The sequence below is a fragment of the Nilaparvata lugens genome, chromosome X, assembly GCF_014356525.2.
Source record: "Nilaparvata lugens isolate BPH chromosome X, ASM1435652v1, whole genome shotgun sequence".
Taxonomy (NCBI): domain Eukaryota; kingdom Metazoa; phylum Arthropoda; class Insecta; order Hemiptera; family Delphacidae; genus Nilaparvata; species Nilaparvata lugens.
The window spans coordinates 97,106,076-97,126,734 of record NC_052518.1 but is presented as its reverse complement, the minus strand read 5'-3'; the positions used below and the strand labels follow the sequence as shown (position 1 = coordinate 97,126,734).

The window sequence follows — 20,659 nt, the reverse complement described above, 5'->3', positions numbered from 1 at the left end:
GTACCTGTCCAGTCTGTAAGCCTAGCCGCATATTGAGCCGCGACTAGCCCTTGTGGCGCTTAAATGTGGCGCTTGTTGTGATAAAAATCACAGCTTAACATAAATAAAAATCTGGTGTGGCGCACTCACACAACTTTCCTTGCCGTTATGAGAATTGATCACCTGACGCTAGTGTTCACGAGCATCTCAAGTCTACTTATAAACAAAGATCTGAGCCAGCTGGTGACAGGACAATAACGCTGGAGACATACAAGGCCTGCTATCTCTTCATAGTGAATCATTTAATAGAATCAACATTATGGAATGAAATGGATAATTACATTTTCTCGAATTTCGAGCTTATTTTCAATTTAAGGTGAAAATGTTACCGAACATTAATTGTAGAGATTTTCATGCTCAATCTTTTCCACTCGAATTTTTTTGTTTAAATTGTATCTGAAGCCTGATAATTGGGAATCTGAAATCAAACTTTGCATGGATGGAGCGGAGCTCCTGAAATTTTTACAGATATGGCAGTTGATAGAGCATATCAATGACTATTTTATGTATAAATTTAATCAAAATCGTTGGAGCAGTTTTCGAGAGAAAATTTCGAAAAACCCTGTTTTTGACAACATTTTCTCCATTTTAGCCGCCATCTTGAATTGCATTTGATCGAAATATTGTTCGTGTCAGATCCTTATATTGTAAGGACCTTAAGTTCCAAATTTCAAGTCATTCCGTTAATTGGGAGATGAGATATCGTGTACACAGACGCACATACACTCATACACACACACACACACACACCACACACACACACACACACACACACACACCACACACACACACACACACACACACACACACACACACACACAGACCAATACCCAAAAACCACTTTTTTGGACTCAGGGGACCTTGAAACGTATAGAAATTTGTGTACCTTATTTTTTTCCGGAAAGCAATACTTCCCTTACCTATGGTAATAGGGCAAGAAAGTAAAAATTATCACATCATTCTATGCTGCTCAACCTAATGCTAAAATACTGTTCAAGACTATAAAAACATTTCTTCAATAGGAACTTTTCTATTTTTCTCTTGTATTCCTTCTCAGGTAATTCTCTAACGGTAGGTGGTTATAAAATATGCTTGCTCAGGCCTTAAAACTAGTATGACTAGATCTATAATAGTAAAATTCATTTCAGATCTTTAATCAATTCAGTGTGTAATGAGAGTGGACATTATTATGACTGGAAAATACATTTAAATTGGACTTTACAAACAACAAGCATATGTATATAAAAATACATGGTAAATTCATAATTCCCAGTCTTATGAATAAAAGCTTGCAATAAGTGAGAGTTGGCTCATTTCAAATTGTTCTATCTGCTCTTTTTTGCAATAAAAGATAGAAATAAAATATAGAAATTGGCCATTTTTGTGTATTGGAATATGGGCTAGGTACACTCAACAGCAATTTTTCCATTTCTCAACCGAATTTGACTTATGATGCATGATTTTGGACCGCCTTGACGAGTCGAGAAGAATGAAGTGTAGTAAGATGAAATCTGAGCATTGTGTCAAAAATTATAAGAGTTTGAAATTTTGATCCTTGAGGTGTCCTTATGCGCGCCTCTCCACTAGGAAATGATGAAATGAAGTGCATCTAACGGATGATTCTCATAGAACATAATCTCATGAACTTCTGTCATTGTGCAGGACAATGTAGTTGGTGATGATGGATAAAGCTGAAAATTAGGTGTTTTTCACAATACAAGGAGCATTGCTGTCAGGTGTACCTGGATATCTATATGAGATGAAGCGCTCTACCTGATCTTAGATTGTAAAGCACAAAAATACTCCTAGAGGGATTTTGATAATAATTTTTGGATAATGGTAACAATCGGAAGATATTGTTGATCAAAAACTAAAATTCATCAGAATTGATTTTTTCTTTCAATTTTACACATTTTTGAAAAATCATAACTCAGTACTCATTGGAGATAGAGAGTTCCGAATGATCTCATTTTATCTGTAAAAAGGCGAGAGCCAATTCTTCTGTCTGATTACTGGATTTGGCAGAAATAGCTGAAAACTGGAAAATTAACCGAAAATGCGAGGTTCTTGGGCCATTCTTTATCTAGCACAAGAATTTTGCATGAAGAAATTGGTTCTGGACTTCTCTCATGTATCCAAATGATATATTAAAAAATCAGTACTACAATATTAATTGCAAGCACCAATGTATATAGTGACTGGATTATTGTGTGACAACATTTCTGTATAAATCATTACTTTTGTTATTAAGTGGTATTCCTTTCATTCCAATCAATTGCAGATTTTGAAAATAATTTATTTTATTTTTCATTTCAGGTACCAAAATATATCAGAAAAGGCCGCAAAGACAGTTCATCGTGTGTGTTGTTTCTCATTCTGCAAAGACAGTGAACATGTAATTTTAGAGTTTGACACCGTACACATCGTTTACCATAAATACGTTTACCATATTACGTATTACCATAGTATATTCCACTTCCATTGTATAATTTTGTAAATTACAAAACATGTGTTCTGTGATGAATAATAATGTGTTTATGCAAATTAACAATTTATTGTTACTTTCGCAATTTTTCATATTTTTTTAAAAAAATTAAAAGGTATTATGTACTTCATTGGATAATTATTTTATATTAGATGGCCCGGCGAACTTTGTACCGCCAAATAGTTAATGCATCTCATGACAAAGCTGGATGCACACCTTAGGAGGCGCGATGTGGCATTTTGCATCCAGGTGCTTCTTGCTTATATTGGTTTGAATGGAAGAACTCACACACACTGAATCGGACATGGCGTGGAACGGTGTGATAAGGCAATCTCCATAAGATCAACACTTTGTATCACCAAGCCGCGCCTCCTCAGGTGTTCTTAGTCTTAGCTTAATCTGACGCACTATATTTTTATGAAAATTATCCAACAATCAGTATTTTATATCTCAATATGGACTTCATATGTGCTTAGTTAGTTGTACAGCAGTTTGTATTTTTAGATATAGTTGAATGCATCTTGCTGGGAAATTGAATGGCATATCTCCTTGCTGCTGATTTTCCCGTGCATATTCTAAATTTACAGCATTTCGAGTTCTACGACCCAAGTTTGGACGTCGTTCGCACCGCGGCATTATTATTAGAATTAAAATTTTGTGAATCAGTAGATAGAAAAAAATAGAAAAATTGATCTACCGACGGCAGTTGGATGACGCAATGATTATAACAGCTGATTTTTATTTCTGTGTGTGGCCAGCTCACAAATCTTCTTCCATAAGGACTATATGTAAATTTTGAAGGACCGTAGGAAAGAGTCCTGGAGTCTGATCATAAATTTGATAGGCCATAAACCTGCTCCTGAACATAACAAACACAACTAAACAAAAATCATCAAATTTGGTGCACACATAAAAAAGTTATTGAATGTCAAAATTTGAGGCTCGAGTTTTATTTATATAGATTACTAGCTTACCCGGCGAACTTTGTACGCCAAAAAGTCAATGTATCTCTTGTCAAACTTGACTTTATTTGGTGAATCATGAAATTTATTTACTTACAATCAATATTTTCATTTACATCTCAATACGGACTTCCTATGTGCTTAAAACTACCGTTTTAATACCAGTAAACAATTTTATCACAGAGTGATGTGTTTATTACAGCTGGTAAGTTTAGATGGTAAATCATATTATCACAACATGATCTGGAATCATGATGATCTTCCCGTTCTACGTTAGCCGCTCGGCCGACAATTTCGAAAACATAGGTCTGTAAAATGGATATATATATATATAATTATTATTAGCCGCCCTATTAAAATTTCTGGTCAGAAACCATCCCCAATATTCACACAACATATTCCCAAAGTTTCATGCCGTTCTGTCAAGTAGTTTTCGAGTCTATAGATAACAAACAAACTATCACACAAACAGATATTCATTTTTATATATAGAGATGTCATTCTATCAATATTTTGCAGTTGCAGAAATTTCACAACCATTTATTTTAACTTATTTGGAATAAGTGGTTGTGATAATTTCTCTAGTCTTTTTATTTGATATGAATATCATCTGCCACAATATCACCTCCACTACTACACAGAAAATTTCATCTGTCTCTGTCTTCTTGCTTTTTGAGCTGCAAATAATTTGATCAGTGTGGCTCGTAGCCAGGATTTGATTTCGGGTGGGGCAAATGAGATTTGATTGCCGTGGATATTTAACAAAAAATCAACTTACGCCTAAAATCTGCATTTTCTGCGTTTTCTAAGCTTTTTGGAGAACAGCAAATTTTCGAATTTGGTTGAGAAGTTCAGCTAAGGTGTAGAAATAATATTGTATTAAAAGGGTTTTGAACTAATACCAATAATACGACACAAAAAAGGCGGGCTTCAGCGTTTTTCATGAGTTTTCCAGCATTTTTCTGCGTTTCCTCAGCATTCTGCATTTTCCATTTGGCTTGCGCTTCCTTCGATCAAAGGTCAAAAGAGATTGATTCATTCTCCGGTTGATTTCAATTATGTATCTAATCCTATCAATTACAAATATTTGTTTGAGAAATTTGGAGAAATGCATTGAAAACTCAATGAAAAATTGTAGGAAACAAACTCTGTAATTAAGCACCGTCTGAACTTAGCTAAGCTGAACCTGTGTTTCGAGTTTATTTTTTCAAGTGCTGTTGTTCACTTGAAAGCAAAGAATATATGAGATGGATCTGTGTACCTGATTTGAAGTTTTCAGTCAATGTTGTCTTGGCAGGCAAAGCTGATAAAATGCAGACAAATGCAAACACGTCTATATGGCTCATTACACTTACTCACAAGTCCTTATACAATCAATTATTTCTTTCCACTTCAGTTAAACCTAAATTTGGATATTCTATATCAATTATGGAAAAAGGTGAGAAAACGCTGGAAAATTGCGTTTTTGGGCGTATCTTTGACGAAATATCTATGTCCTCTTATCACAAAATTCCTAGATCCTACCTAAACCTCTGCACCAAGTTTGAATGTTCTCTATCAGTCTTTTCTCGAAAAAGCATAAAAACACAGATTTTGGCGGATATTTGGCATTTGGCGTTATTTTAAAGCTATTTAAATACAATATTTGTATTATTTGAACAGATTTTTTACGTAAAAAAAATAAATTTAGAAACGTTTTTTCAAGTGAAATTCATATAAAAGTGAAAAATCTTGAAATTCATAACGTGATTTCCACATACCCGTACTATTTTCAACAACTTTTTTGCATTTTTCAATATAATTTTCAAGTCGTTTTATTTTCTCGAAAATTACTCTCGAACTATCACTGAACATCGGTAGAATTGTATTCCAAGGTGAATTCTGGGTGACTATATTGTGTTATGTTTTCAATTTATATAAATATAATACAGAGTGAATCATATGTATGGGAATCCTTCAATAAGTTGAAGACTGAAGGCTTAGGAGGGTGTAATAGAAGGGTTGTAAAATAGACTATAGATCTGAATGAATATTGTAATTTTATCTATAGGTCTTATTACATGGTTTAAAACACGAGAAAAGTATGTTATTCAAGTGGAAAAAATTAAGAAAATTCATTTCAATATCGAAATAACTGATTTCATAAAACAACACCACTTCTCTATTAATGAGCAGCACTTTTATTATTTACTCCTTAGAATGTACTTCAACCCCAAGCGTATCACAATGCTACATGTAAGTTTAGTAATTGAATCATGTCAAATTTCCAATCCATATTACCATTCATACAATCTATCATACCATTACTTCCATCAACATACATCTCTCACACTAAGGACAAAGACATACTTGAAATGATTTACTTAAAATAGAGATTTGCTCATTAATACAGAAGTGGTGTTGTTTTATGAAATCAGTTATTTCTATATTGAAATGAATTTTCTTAAATTTTTCCACTTGAATGACATACTTTTTTCATGTTTTGAATCATGTAATAAGACCTGTAGATAGAATTACAATATTCATTCAGATCTATAGTCCTTCAAGTAAATCTATCAAGGTATGATAGATTGTATGAATGGTAAACCACCACCATTGAGCTTGATCATTGTAGACAAGTTCAATAGTGCCGGTCCAAAGTCCGATTGAAACCCCTTTCACATTAACAAACAATCTGTGAGGTTTTCTCACAATTGAATCATATTTCAAATTCATTACCACGTTTTTCATGGATTTTAATTTATTTTATGATTCATTGAGAAAACTAGAATAATGGTTAGCTAATGTGTAAAGAGGCATAAAAGCGTGATGGACATTCAGCACAGTATAAAAATAAGCTTGTATTTTCTTAAATTGTATGTATTCAGGGCTAGGTACTTATTTTAATTTATAAAATCTAAAAAATAGATTTTTCTATCTTGCATTTCCATTGTAAGTTTGGCAATGGGATTACGGTACCACTTTCAGGATATTTTGCAAATTTATACATTAATGAACTCGAAAGATCTGAAATAATTGATAATATTAACCCACTAAAACAAAATGTTATTATATTAGTACAGATATGTAAACGATATAATAATGTCTTTATAAGATTATGTGAAACATTGAAACTAGTAGTTGTAATTTGTGTTTTTAATAAATTATTTTATGTTAAAAACTTTTCAAAGAAAGGGTAACTTACTATAATGTCATTTTATAAAATGAGCTTTTATATCTGGTTTTGAATAAACAAGATATACTTAGTCTACTATGTAATCATTGATAAAGTGAGTTTCATTTCTAAATGAATAAATTAAGTTTATTGATGTTGTTATAGAGAGCATTTGCAATAAATTTTAGTTATTCAATAACTGAGCTGTTTTATTTACAGTTACCCATAATCTATATAAATATAAATCAAATTTTGACATTCAATAACTTTTATTATAGAATTTTACAAAAACTTTTTGTAGATATAGAATTTACTGAGGATTTAAATAAAAACTCCGAATAATAATTGATTTTCAAAAACCCTATTACTCTTATTGACCAAGGTATGAAGAGTCTATCGCAATAAACCTTGCATATTGACTAGCCTTCGTAGGTACTGCTGTACTTGATTGTTTATAATGTCATCTTCACAGTTACATTTTGCATTGCGCACTTGGTGTAGATAAGGCTTACGATGTACAGTAAATACAAAGAGCAACCTCATCCAATAATATATATTATCAAAATTTCAATTCAAATACATTCTATTATTATATATCACACATGTAAACTTTAAAGTGGAAATATTTTTAAAACTCATGTTAGTGACGACCGTTTCGTTGTATGCTGTATCATCAAATTAAATTATGTTCAAACAGTAGACTATCAAAATTTGAGAGTTGTGTGGTTCAAAATTGAACAGTCATATTAATGAGTTTTAAAAATACGGTATTTATACTTTAAAGTTTACATTTGATGACTATATTTTATATTGACATTTGATTTTGATGACTATATCGTCAAGAACGTTCATAATTATTACATAAATTAAAAAGATTAAATCATTGTTCTTACATTTTCTTGTTCTCAAAGTTATTTTCAGAAATGTCAACACAGTAGGCTATAGATATGGTATTTTATTTGAATATTAAGGTACCCACCTTACTAAGTATCGATCAAAAATGTGCTATAAGACAAGAATAGAGCGTATTCAACTATTCAACAATCAAAACTCAAACATTATTTGCATGTGAAATATATAATAAATTTTTAATGTGAAATACTAGAACTATCTTATTCCAAGTGAAGTTCATAATTGGCGGTTAGCGTGTGCAGTGCATGTCATGGTTGGAAACCTTAAATAGCTAATGTATATAACACCAGGTCTGAAGTTATTTTTTGAAAATCATAACGAAATAAGAGTTAATTCATTTATTTGAGTGAGTAAATCATTGCTTTATAGTTATTGGTTTTAGTGTGAACGATAGCATCATTGCATTTACTTGATATTGGGTAGGATATGTGGTTGCAATAAAAATACGTAAAAGATAGACATTTCAACTGTAAATATTATAAAACTATTATTAAATAGATTTTATTAAAAATAATAGAATTATAATCGAATAATTTATTTTCATAACCTGACAAGTACATGAAAATAGCTAAGCAGTTGGGTTGGTCAAGCTGGTTATCAATGGTCTATTTGGTTTTTCTCTATATTGAGGTAAAGTCCAAGAATTTTGATAGAATGAGGAAAAAAATGTCGGCTGAGAATATGGTTTGTTCAGTTTTGTACAGTCACTGTCAAAAGTAAATATAAAATATTCTGGCAAATAGACAACATTGCAAAGCGAGAGAGAGATCTGTTTTACTATAGTATTGATGGTAGGTTCGGATCACTTTAATGATCCGGATCAATTGATCTCATTCACTGCTGCGAGCCAATCAGAAGACCTGATTGGAACTTCCTAAGGTCACGTGACGTGTTTAGTATTTGCGCCATGTAAAAAGCATTGGTTAGATAGGCGTTTTATTTATTTTTCTCTGTGGCAACACTGGTGACTACGTCACAAATATCAATTGTGGAGGGGAGTGATCATAGCGCTCTCATTGGATTATTGGATCATTTTGCTCATTGAGCTTTGAATCGGCAAACTGTGAAGACGTGCGTCTGATTCTCTCGATATTCAATCGTTTTAGCATAGTCTAAGTAATATCTGTGTGATAGGTTACGCAATATGCTTCCCTCTTTCAACCCTTTCGATCAGACCCTATCTGCAGACGAACAAAGGCTCATCGATATTATACTACAAAGAATCGAAGAGGAAGAAGATATGTTAACGGAAGACGAAGATAATCTTGATCCCTGCGAGATTGATGATCTCCAACCTCTCATCAATGGGGAGCCCCGCGAACCAATACAAGTTCATGGAGATGGTCCTCTCGAGGGAGAGATGACATTCAACCGAGTGTTTGATTTGGTATTTTTTTACCTTCTTCCTGCCATCTTCGTTGCGTGCATGCTGTTTGTCATTTTCCAGGGCAACAGACACTACTTCTAGGCTCCTAGACTCCTAGATCACCAGAGATCGTCAACTCAGCTATGGTGAGTCAAATTATTGTTTATTCATATTTCTTAAAATCACTTCACTTACTTGGGCTACTTTATTCAAATTAATAAAACAATATAAAACTTCTAGTACCCTTTTTATTTAAAACTTGAAAATAGCCATAGTAAGTCGAAACTATCTTAGTCGTTGAATTTATTGTTTTAAAGTTTTAAAATATAGCAATTTAATTTTAACTTTATAGTCTTTTCTCTACATAATATCTGTTGATTTTATATGATCCAACTGTTCTAAAGTTTCTATTGTAATTATTGATTAAATTTAACCTAAATTTTCTGCATTATTTCGAAATATTATGTTTTTCTTTCACTGTTTTGCAACTCTCACCAGCGGGCAAAGATTTTCTTTTTGCTGGTGATGCCTAGATTTTATATTTTATTCAAGTATATGTATGAGTAATTATGTTTATTCAATCATATTTTTAATGATATGTCATATTATGAAGATTTTGTAATAGGCCTATGTCTTGAATATTCTAATTGACAAAAAATGAAATTGAAAATGTTTCAAATAAAACGGGTACTACAAGTTCTATATTGTTTTCATTGATTTATATCATTTCATAATAAGTTTTTTCTGTAGATACTTGGGTTTAGTGTCTTTGATATTGCTTTGAAAGATTTGTTTTGTTGGATGCACTATGCCTTCCGACTCCATGTACTGCTCATATGCTTAATGCGCTTGGCTTATGAATAGTTGAAGAATATAAAACATTATTCAACTATACCGTACGGAAAATTACATAAAAAGAAATTAGCTTAACACATTATGTGATGTTGCATAATGTGATATTATAATAAAATAATGATAACTGAATGATAGTATGTAGAATAACTGTGATAATGGGAGAGATGATTATAAGATTAGACAGATTTAGTCATGTAGATTACAAAGTTTTTCTACTTTCACAGTATAGATAATAAACAAATATAATGATATAATATATTTATCAATTTTCTATACAAGCCCAGTTGCATGCACATTAATTTAACCTGTGATACAGATCAACCACTGATTAATGACAACTTAATAGAGATAATAATTAGAGATACTGTATTCGATGATAATTCGAGTTATTATTTTTAACGATGAGAAGGAATAAATTTGTATGAACTTGATACCGAAGTGTTATTGTGATGTATGATAATGATAACAGATTATTGGACCGACAGTTCCAGGTGAATCCAGTTTTCGATTTATTCTATTTGTTAAACTGTGGTTTAATGCTAAATGCCCCTATTATATTAAGGCTCAATAGCAGTTTGGATCAAGTTCAACACCAAGATTAAATTAAGCTATAGTTGCATTTATTTTAATGTGTTATATTCCGAATTTAAACCAATAAATGATCTAATTCAGTTTTCAATCAGGATACGGAGTACTATCCAATGCCTGGCATTTCCAACTAGGTAAACATCCCTATAAGATTATAACTGTCTTGCAAGTAGGAATTCGAAAATTGAATTTTCTTTCTTTTTCACTGAACAAAGTTTCCTAAAATTAGTCTGATCCTTGTGCATATTATACATATAGTGACTTGAATGTTATAGCATGATTTACATCAAAATCTGACTAAATTTTCGTAATGGAATCACTTATTTACCAACTCAAAATTATTTTTGTACATAACAAAATGTAATCTATACTATAATAAAGTAAAGAACTGGCTCATACACGTACGGTTTGGGAAAATAATGTTTGACGTCTGAACTACTGGACTGATTAACTTGAAATTTATGCATATAAATTCTTAAGTCACGCATTAAATGACGTCATTGAATCTGAAACCAGCCTGGGGTAGCTCACCATAGAACCGCCGCTCTAGCGCTAGCTGGCAACTATGAGTTCACCAACCTTCCGCCACGCGCCAACTGGCGCTACAGTAGCGTCAACTCGAGGTCATTCGGCCATCGCCATATCTAGAAATAGATCCTATGTTGCCACATTGAAGCAGCTGTCGCGGTGTTGCCAAATTTCAGCCTCGTGTCTCCTCAAAACAATTTCTACATTTCTTGCAGGCTGGCCAGTATTTACAACTCCAAGCATACCCAGCTCAATAGTAGAGATTATGATGAAGGGGATTGGGGAAGGTTAGTGAGGGCTTGAGTTACATTTTATCATACCCCAAACCATCTGAAATTATCATCCCCTATTTTTTGTAAACCGCAAAATCCTGGGGTAGTTTTTTGGAAAATTTTTGTATTTTATTTATTATTGATTTTTGTAGTAGACAGGATGCTGGAAACAGTGGAATGGACTATTCACGATTTTTCTCATTTTTGGGGTTGAAATTTAGGGGTGAAAAAAATGAAATACTTTGTTTTTGAGATATCAGAAAAACTCTTTTTGTAATTCAATTCTACTCTTTGAGAGGATTTTTTCATTTTTTTTATCATTTTATGATTAATGGTTAGGGGGTGGTTAACGAAATAAGGGTAGTTTTTTCAGAATTCTCTGTTTGAGGCAATTTTTTTGGAAATGGTAGATAGTGGTTAATAGATAAAAATTTATAACTTTTTCAATGATTGCTGAGGGTTGAAATCGTTAGGGGTTAACCATTTTTAAAACTTTAAATATCGGAATTTCAAAAAATTCTTTTTTCCATCAAAAAGTGTTCAAAGAGATGAAGAAATGTACTTGATGTTTTGTTCTAAAATCATCCCCTACTGAGTTATTGGGAACTTTATTAACATTAAAAACCACCCCTAAAATGGAGTGTTTTTTTTATCATTTTCTATTTTTTAAGTTGAACTTGGAAATTTTTGGTGAGCTTGAACTTTTTAAGCATAACAAGATGATGAAACATAGAAGATATATTCAAGTATTGCATGATTATAAATTCAAAATGTAACTTAATGATATTTCTAGTATTTACTGTATATCTTGTGAATGCCACTTCCATAATAACTAGAAATTTCACAGTTTGCATAAGTATTTTATTTTAGTACATTGTATGTTTATAGGAATTTATAGGAATATAAATCTTTGCACAAAATAAAAAATCGAAAACGGCTCTGACGATTTTCTTCAAATTTATATGATGGATAGCTATTTATAAGCCCTATCAACTGACATGAGTCTCATTTCTGGGAAAATTGCAGGTATTCCGTAATATTCTTCAGATAAATGGCAGCTAATAACTAAAGAAACATGTTTATCACGATTTTCTCAAAAATGACTTGACCGATTTTTTAAAAATTCATACCCTGTATTATCAGCTCTATCAACTGGCATGAGTCTTTTCCCTGGAAAAATAATGGGGGGTCCACCCCATCTTTGAGAAATGGACTTTGTAACCTCTTTCTCGTGCATGAGGTAGGTATAGCTAGAGCAGTTTATAAAAAGAACACTGTCGAGATATTTCATCTGTGGAACAGCTGTTTTGACGAATTTTAAAATAATAGAATTTCACAATTTACACAAAGGAAAAAATCTGGTGTGGTGCACTCACACAACTTTCCTTGCAGTTATGAAAATTGATCACCTGACGCTAGTGTTCTCGCGCATCTCAAGTCTACTATTCAAAGATATGAGACAGCTGGTGATAGGACAATAACGCTGGAGACACACGAGGTCTGCTATCTCTTCGTAGTGAATGATTATAATAGAACAAACACTTGCCAACAGATAGCAATTTAATAATCACATTTTCTCGAATTTCAAGCTTATTTTAAATTTTAGGTGGAAATGTTACTGGACATTAATTGCAGAGATTTTCATGCTCTATCTTTTCCACTTGAAATTTGTTGTTTAAATTGTATATGAAGGCTCATAATTGAGAATCTGAAATCAAACTTTGCATAGATGAGGCGGAACTCTTGAAATTTTTACAGATATAGGACTTGTTGCAGTTGATAGAGCTTATCAATGACTATTTCAGGTATGAATTTGATCAAAATCGTTGGAGCCGTTTTTGAGAAAATCGCGAAAAACCATGTTTTTGACAACATTTTCGCCATTTTAGCCGCCATCTTGGATTACATTTGATAGATATTGTTTGTGTTGGATCCTTATAGTGTAAGGTCCTCACGTTTCTAATTTCAAGTCATTCCGTAAACTAGGAGATGAGATATCGTGTACACAGACGCACATACACTCATACACACACACACACACACACACACACCACACACACACACACACACACACACATACACATACAGACCAACACCCAAAAACCAAATTTTCGGACTCAGGGGACCTTGAAACGTATAGAAATTTGGAAATTGGGGCACCTTAATTTTTTTCGGAAAGAAATACTTTCCTTACCTATGGTAATAGGACAAGGAAAGTAAAAGTACTCTGAAAACAATAATTACAGTATATAATAGTAGTCTCATCGTAGCTTCAAATATGTTGCCGCCAATCGTCATTATGTTATTCCCCTAAATTATTCTCATTTACGAATGAGGCTTACAGTTCAATGAGCAAGGAAAGTTGTGTGAGTGTATCACACCAGATTTTTTAATTAACATTTATGTTCGTCAATGTCGAGACATTTCGAGCAGAAAACATGAAATTTTCGACTTGCTGGAAACGTTTTTGTTTCAAAAGATAAATGGGTGGTGAAAGCGAGAAAGTTTCTCAGAAATAATTGAAATTATTTTTTCAATTGTCAAACGTACTTGGAACAACGTATTTTGGCCTCTCAGGAGTTTCAAAGTCAAGGATAACGGCTGAATGGTGTGCCACCATAGGCTATCAATAGCTGGGATCAACAAAAACAAAATACAGAACGATTGAAAAATTCAGCAACTGCAAGCCACATGATTATAAAATAGTGAAAATGACAACCTCGCCTCGAATAATCCAAGCAGTGTTTCATTACAGCCTTTCTAGAGGCAATCAGCTGCTTATGTTTGAAATAATTCAGTCAAATATCTCCAGGGGTGCCTATCCCCCCCAACGTCTATGACGCCAAGAATCACTCTGTATTGACATAAAACCTAACTTCTTCATCTTGTGATTTTGTTGTCAGAAAACTTCGTGTTAGAAAACTTACTTCTAAAAGACTTATGATATCGGCGAGTACATATTATATTGGCCTTTTTATTGTATTTCAATTGATATATCCATAATATGCATAGTTCAAATGGTTAGTATTCTGATACTAGTTGAAAACAACGAGGTCATTTTTAGTTCAACTTGGGGTGACTTTGTCCCAATATAAAAATTGTGATATGCAGCAAATACAATTCAAAATATGATAAATATCATTTATTCTACCTAATAAAACAAAATATTCACCTTGCTTAAAATTTATACGTTCACAATATTCATTTTTTACTGATTCTGCAGTTGGAGCCATCTTGCCATAAGATTTTTTTAGGCAGCAGAAACTGAAATATTTTTCAATAAATAATTTTTGATTTTTTGAAGTGGTCCGTTTTGGAAATAGTCCGGGCGCAAATGTCATTCTGTGGTCATTTTTGGATAACAGCCATGGAAGATGTCTCAATTTCTTCGTTAGGTCTAGCAGAATAAGGATCGTTATTGACTCACACATTTTCATCATTTTTGAGCATATAACAGGATAAAATTGTAAGTGGATAGGAAAAACAATAATTGTGTTGATTTATCATTATTAAAAACATTTAAACTGAAATAAGAGCACCAACCACAAAAAGGCAGATGGCAGATCACATGCTACCCATTTAAATTAGTCTATATCAAAACTTATGGAGTATAGAGGGGGTGAACCAGAAGACATACAAGTGCTCTGACCAATGATTAAAAATTCTCTGAACTCTATAAGGCTGTTCAATGGCTAAAAATAAACTTTCTATTCGTGATATTTTCGATTTGTATATCATCAAGCTATCAAAATGAAAAAGTTTTCTTAAGAAAACATTTTTTTTCTATCATTACTTTTTGAGATATGAGCGCCTGAAGTTTGAATTTTTGGGACAGAACATTTCAAATTCGGTAAGATATAAATCCATGAGATTTAGAGGATAGAATCTTCATGGTATTGTTGATCTAATAAAGCAAAAATTTTCTCGAAATATCAATATTTGAAAAAGTTATTCAAATTACCAAAAATAACTCAACTAATAGTATATTTCGCACCTAGGGCCGAAAATGAGACTTTTCCGGCTCGAAATCGGGTTTCAAGTCCGAGGCTGTAGGATGAGGACTAGAAAAGATTGAGAGCCAGAAAAACATTTTTGCCCATGGTGAGAACGTTATTTTTTGCCACACTTGGATGTAATGAGCTGGTTTACGTGCATCATATGGAGGCCGAAAGTGATTGTTTTCCGACCAGGCCGGTAAAACTTTACGGCCCTAGGGCTGTAAAATGACCTTGAATAACAACTGATCATGTCCAATCTCACAAATTATAGAGAGATAATCTCATAACGACTGTAATAATCTATATAATTATGTATCATGAATCGCGGTATTATGTCTATAATATATTTCATAAATTACTGTTTCATAATTTAATATTTATAAATAGCCTCAACATATATAATTTTGGCTGCATTGTCCATTGTCAGAAAGGTGTGTATCGCTAGTATTTAAAAGTGAAGAATCGAATTTGAAATCAAAGTACAATAATTGTATCAATATTTAAAATTAACAATAATTATTAACAATTATTGTTTCTTTTTATTATTGAATTCCACTTCTTAATGCAATACAATCAACAATAATAATAAGAAAATACAACAGAGTTCTGAAGTTTAAGGTAAGCCTACTGGTGAAACTCATCCTTGACTGAAAATTCCTTGTAATTTTTCCAAAATTCATTATTAAAACTGTTAGATAATATATTTCTTCAATATTAAACCATATAGAGAAAACATTAGGCCCACTCAAGATTGAATCTTCGAATATTTTCTCTATGATTTAACTATTTTCAGAGCAATATTTTGTTCTGAAAATGCTGGCAAACCGGCTTCAAATTTGCCGCTATACACTATAGATACATTACCTATTTGCCTAGATACATTACCTGACTTAATTCAGAGTGAAAATTTTATTGTGAGACATAATATATTAATTTTAATAATATAAGTCATGAGCCAAAGTCTGTTGTACGCTTTTTAGGAGTGAAGTAAACTTTAGAAGTCTAGTTCACAGTACAGTTGTATTACGTGTTTGCTTAGTCTTATGAGTCAGGCCCCTATGTTCAACAATTCGCAATAGCCGAGAGCGTAAAGGCATAATACATCAGTACTCATAATTTGGTGATTAACATGATCAAGGTTCGAATCTCGGTCAATGACATTTTTTTGTCAATGAATTTCGACTTTTATTAGCTATTTTTTATATTAGTTACCGTACTTGATTTTTTTAAAATTTCAATCAATTTTTTAGATATATTTTGAGTAATTTGAGACAAAACTGTGAAACATGCAATTATATTAATTTTTTTCATCACATTATTTCAAAATAGTAATGAAAATTCTATTCATCCATTTATCCATGAGATATTGCACTGGGTGCAAAGCACTTTTATCTGGTAAATGGATTTCATCCGATAAATGGATGAATTATTATTTATTTTGGAAGTATTATTTATAATACTGTATTATAAGGCCAGATTGCACAAAAGTCTGTTAAATATTTGAGATTAAATGTCATGAGAACCAATCAGAATAGACTGTAAATACAAACAATTTGAATGTACATTTGACCTCTCAGAAAAAAATGGTAGAATCTGCTAGAGGATTCATGTTCTCAAACAATCATATTCGACTTCTATTTAAATAATAAAGAATAAAATAATAGAGATTTGTTGTATAAAAAGTAAAATGATTGTATAATTTATTTTACGTGAAAAACAAAGAATTAACTGTCAATAATGCTTATTTTTTATAATTTGATATGTATTTATGTATCTAGTACAATTAAATAGGTATTTAAACTATCAATAAATGATCATTTCTATAACTTGATATGAATTATTTTGTAGTTTTGATACCGAACAATAGAATACAATGATACTATCATAACCTCATTAACATTGTATGATTTATAGTAACATAACCTTAAAATTTTGCTTTCAAAATTGCCAACTTAACATTGTTATTATTTTTTTTTTTGGTGTGGCAAAAAATAGCGTTCGCAACACAGGCAAAAATGTTTTTCCGGCTCTCAAACGCTTCAAGTTCTTGACTTCGTCTCGAACTTGAAAACCGTGATCTCGAGCCGGATAATGTACATTTTCGACCCTAGGTGCGAAATATACTATTTTGCTACACAGAAAAATAAACAATATAAATATGAGAATAATTGTTTATTAGGCACTTCCGAAAGCAAAACAGGAAGGTCATAGCTCTAGCAAATCTGAGGTAATCTGAATATCAGGAAATTGTCAAAGTATTTTTATTTTGTATTCTGATTTGTCTAAATAACCTAAAATATTATGTAAGAGGTTGAGTTTATACTTTTTATTCTTCCAAATGACAATAAGATGATATTATTATAAATGTTTTGATTCTTGAATAATAAACACAAATAATGAAAAGTTTTTTGATCAGCTGTTTTAGCACACTTGGAATTTGGCCAATCTGAAATTCTGAATGTCAACGTCAACAATGCTTGTTGTCGACTTCGGAAGTTTAGGTTAGAAGTTCTATCCTACTCTGAAAATCGAATTTGAATAGTTTATAATATATATCTTATCTGTATTTTAATCATCCAAATAAAATGATAGTATCTTATTGCAGAATACTTATTCAATTCTAGAAGCATAAAATGATTCTGTTTCATAAACCATTTTGTAAACACGTTCACATCAAATCAGAATCAGCTGACTTCAAGGTTATTTTACAGCCCTAGGGCCGTAAAACTTCTATCGGCCTCCATATGACGCACGAAAACCAGCTCATTACATCCAAGTGGGGCGAAAAAGTTATTTTTGGTTATTTTTAGTAAATTGAATAACTATCTTAAAAATGTATATTTTCAGAAAATTGTTGTTCTACTAGATCAAAAATACTATGAAGAATCTATCCACTCAATCTCATGGATTTATCTTTTACCGAATTTGAAATGTTTTGCCCCAAAAATTTAAACTTTAGGCGCTCATATCTCAAAAAGTAATGATCAGTAGAAAAATGTTTTCCTAAGGAAACTTTTTCATTTTGATAGCTGGATGATATACAAATCGAAAAATGTCACGAGTAAAAAGTTTATTTTTAGCCTTTGCACAACCTTAATCAACTGAGAATGTTTAAAGGCCTATCTTCAATTCTTCAAGATCTCATTACGTATAGTTTTCAGTTTGTAAAGTTTTAAAATGCACCCTTGTGGAGGACGGGTTACCTGCTAGTTGAAAATGGAAACGAAGTTGAATATTTTTGCATTTCAAAGACTTTTTAATCCGGTCTGTTACAAACAAAATTACTGAAGATTGGTGACAATAGTTCATTCTTCCACAGGAAGACCTCAGCAACCGAAAACCATCCTCTATATATTGAGAGCAAGCAGTTTTCTTTAAAAGATAGCAGAGTTTTCAAATCATAATTATTTACCATCAGAATTATCCTATTCCGTTTTTTTATTATATTATATTTTATGATTAATAAGAGAATAATTTGATCAATAAGTACTACCACAGATTTAATATTTTGTTTATACAGTCTATAGTACTATAATTATCTTGAACAAACTAAAGGTAAACATACCTTTTCCTCAAACGTTATCCCTATTGTCAAATTTGTTTTTTTTTAATTGTAAGAAATAAGTTATTCGGAAATAAGGGGGTAATGATGAATTATGATTGAGGGGTTTCAAGCCACAGAATGTATTACACACTACACAGAAATTTATTTTTACTATTAAATTTTATAAAACTTTAAAGTGAAAAAGCACTCACATTCATTGATCAAAGTTTTAAAGATTTAAAGTTTTATAAAATTTAATAGTAATAATAATAGTGGAAACAAGATGGATAACCAACAACGAAATTTATTTATTTATAATGTACTCCGGAAATAAAGTACAGTATCAAAAATCAGGAGTCTGGTCTCATAAAAATATCAAACTTTCATATGATAACTGGAAAGCCTCAATAAATAGAATTTAGATCAGAAATATTCAGGTCTCATGTTAGCAAATATAGGCTGCCTAACTAATAAGGTACATTACTACCTCAAAGCACCCAAACCCAACTATAGCTACCTATGCACTGTAATAAACAATTCGTCAAATAATATCTTCGATTTCATGATATGAACTCAAAGATTCTCAAAGAATTTGAATTGATATATAATTATACAAGTAGACTATTATTTTCATTTTGGGCTATAATCGCTCAAAAAATAGGGCAATCCTCCTTAGATTCAACTTCAAGAAATTTTTGTTCAGTGAGTGCTGCCTATGGTACTTTGAAGAGATGAAAGGATAAGTTTCATGTCTGCACTTGAAATATAACGGTGAACTAATTTAACGAGTTTAATAGTCTGAAAACTACTGTGTTTGCCAACCCACTTTTCCAAATAACTTTTGACAATCATGAATTAAAATAAAATAATCACTGACTTATTTATTAGAGTGCGAAATGATTACTTGCTCCATACAAGATAAATGACTGAGAAAGTTTGACGAAGCCGGATGTGTGTTTACTTTGTATTCTTTCTCATAAAAGATCGCTTTAAGATTTAGGCCTCAGTTTATTAGACTGAATAAATTACCCAGTTTAGTATTGAATAATATTATTATTGGTATATCTGATCCAAGATGGGAGGTCGGATTGATAAAGATGGCTAAAATTTTATGGAAAATGTGAATTCCTTAAATTCCTTTGTTGTACTAGTAACAGAGGGTCATCGGGGCCTTGCCTGAAATACGGGAGGAAATTACAAGCTTTCTGAGTAACTGACGAGACTGTTTTGTTTGCTTCACAGACGCCAATCGCTATTAATTCCGTCTGGACTTTTATTTCTACTACTTCATATTTATCTATTCCAAGTTATATAGACTACATTATTGATAGACATAGGGCTGTGTAGGCCTATATACAGAGTGAGTCATATGTATGGGAACCCTTCAATAAATTGGAGACTTTTGTAGATATAATACTGTAACTTCCAGGATAAGTTATTGGTCAAATACTCTACCTTTTAGTAACAACTGAATTTCAACCCCTAATAAGGGGTTAAATTAGGGGTTGTAACTAAAATATTTTGAATGTAAACACCCATTGTGTGGTAAATCATTTTAAAGGCCTTCTCAAAACTAGGAAGATGACATCGACAAAAATGTTCTATGGCACTTTTATCCAAAATGGCGGCTGATTGAAGTTTCAGTTTTTAAAGAGATGAGTGGTTGTAACTAAAATATTTTGAATGTAAGCATCCATTGTGTGGTACATCATTTTAAAGGCCTTTTTGAAACAAGAAAGATGGCATCGACAAAAATGTTCTATGATACTTTTATCCAAAATGGCGGCTGATTGAAGTTTCAGTTTTTAAAGAATGATATATTTTAATCAGCCGCCATTTTAGGTAAAAGTATCATAGAACATTTTTATTAATGTCAACTTTCTCGTTTTGGAAAGGCCTTTGAAATGATGTATCACACAATGGGTGTTTACATTCAAAATATTTGAGTTACAACCC

At 31.9% G+C, this 20,659-nt stretch overlaps 1 protein-coding gene across 1 annotated transcript in view; it reads right to left on the bottom strand.

Moving 5' to 3' along the window:
* The window catches only part of LOC120354705 (mucin-22-like), a 94,787-nt gene that overhangs the window by 43,309 nt on the left and 30,819 nt on the right, over positions 1–20,659 (bottom strand). The gene's annotated exons all lie outside the window — the stretch shown is intronic.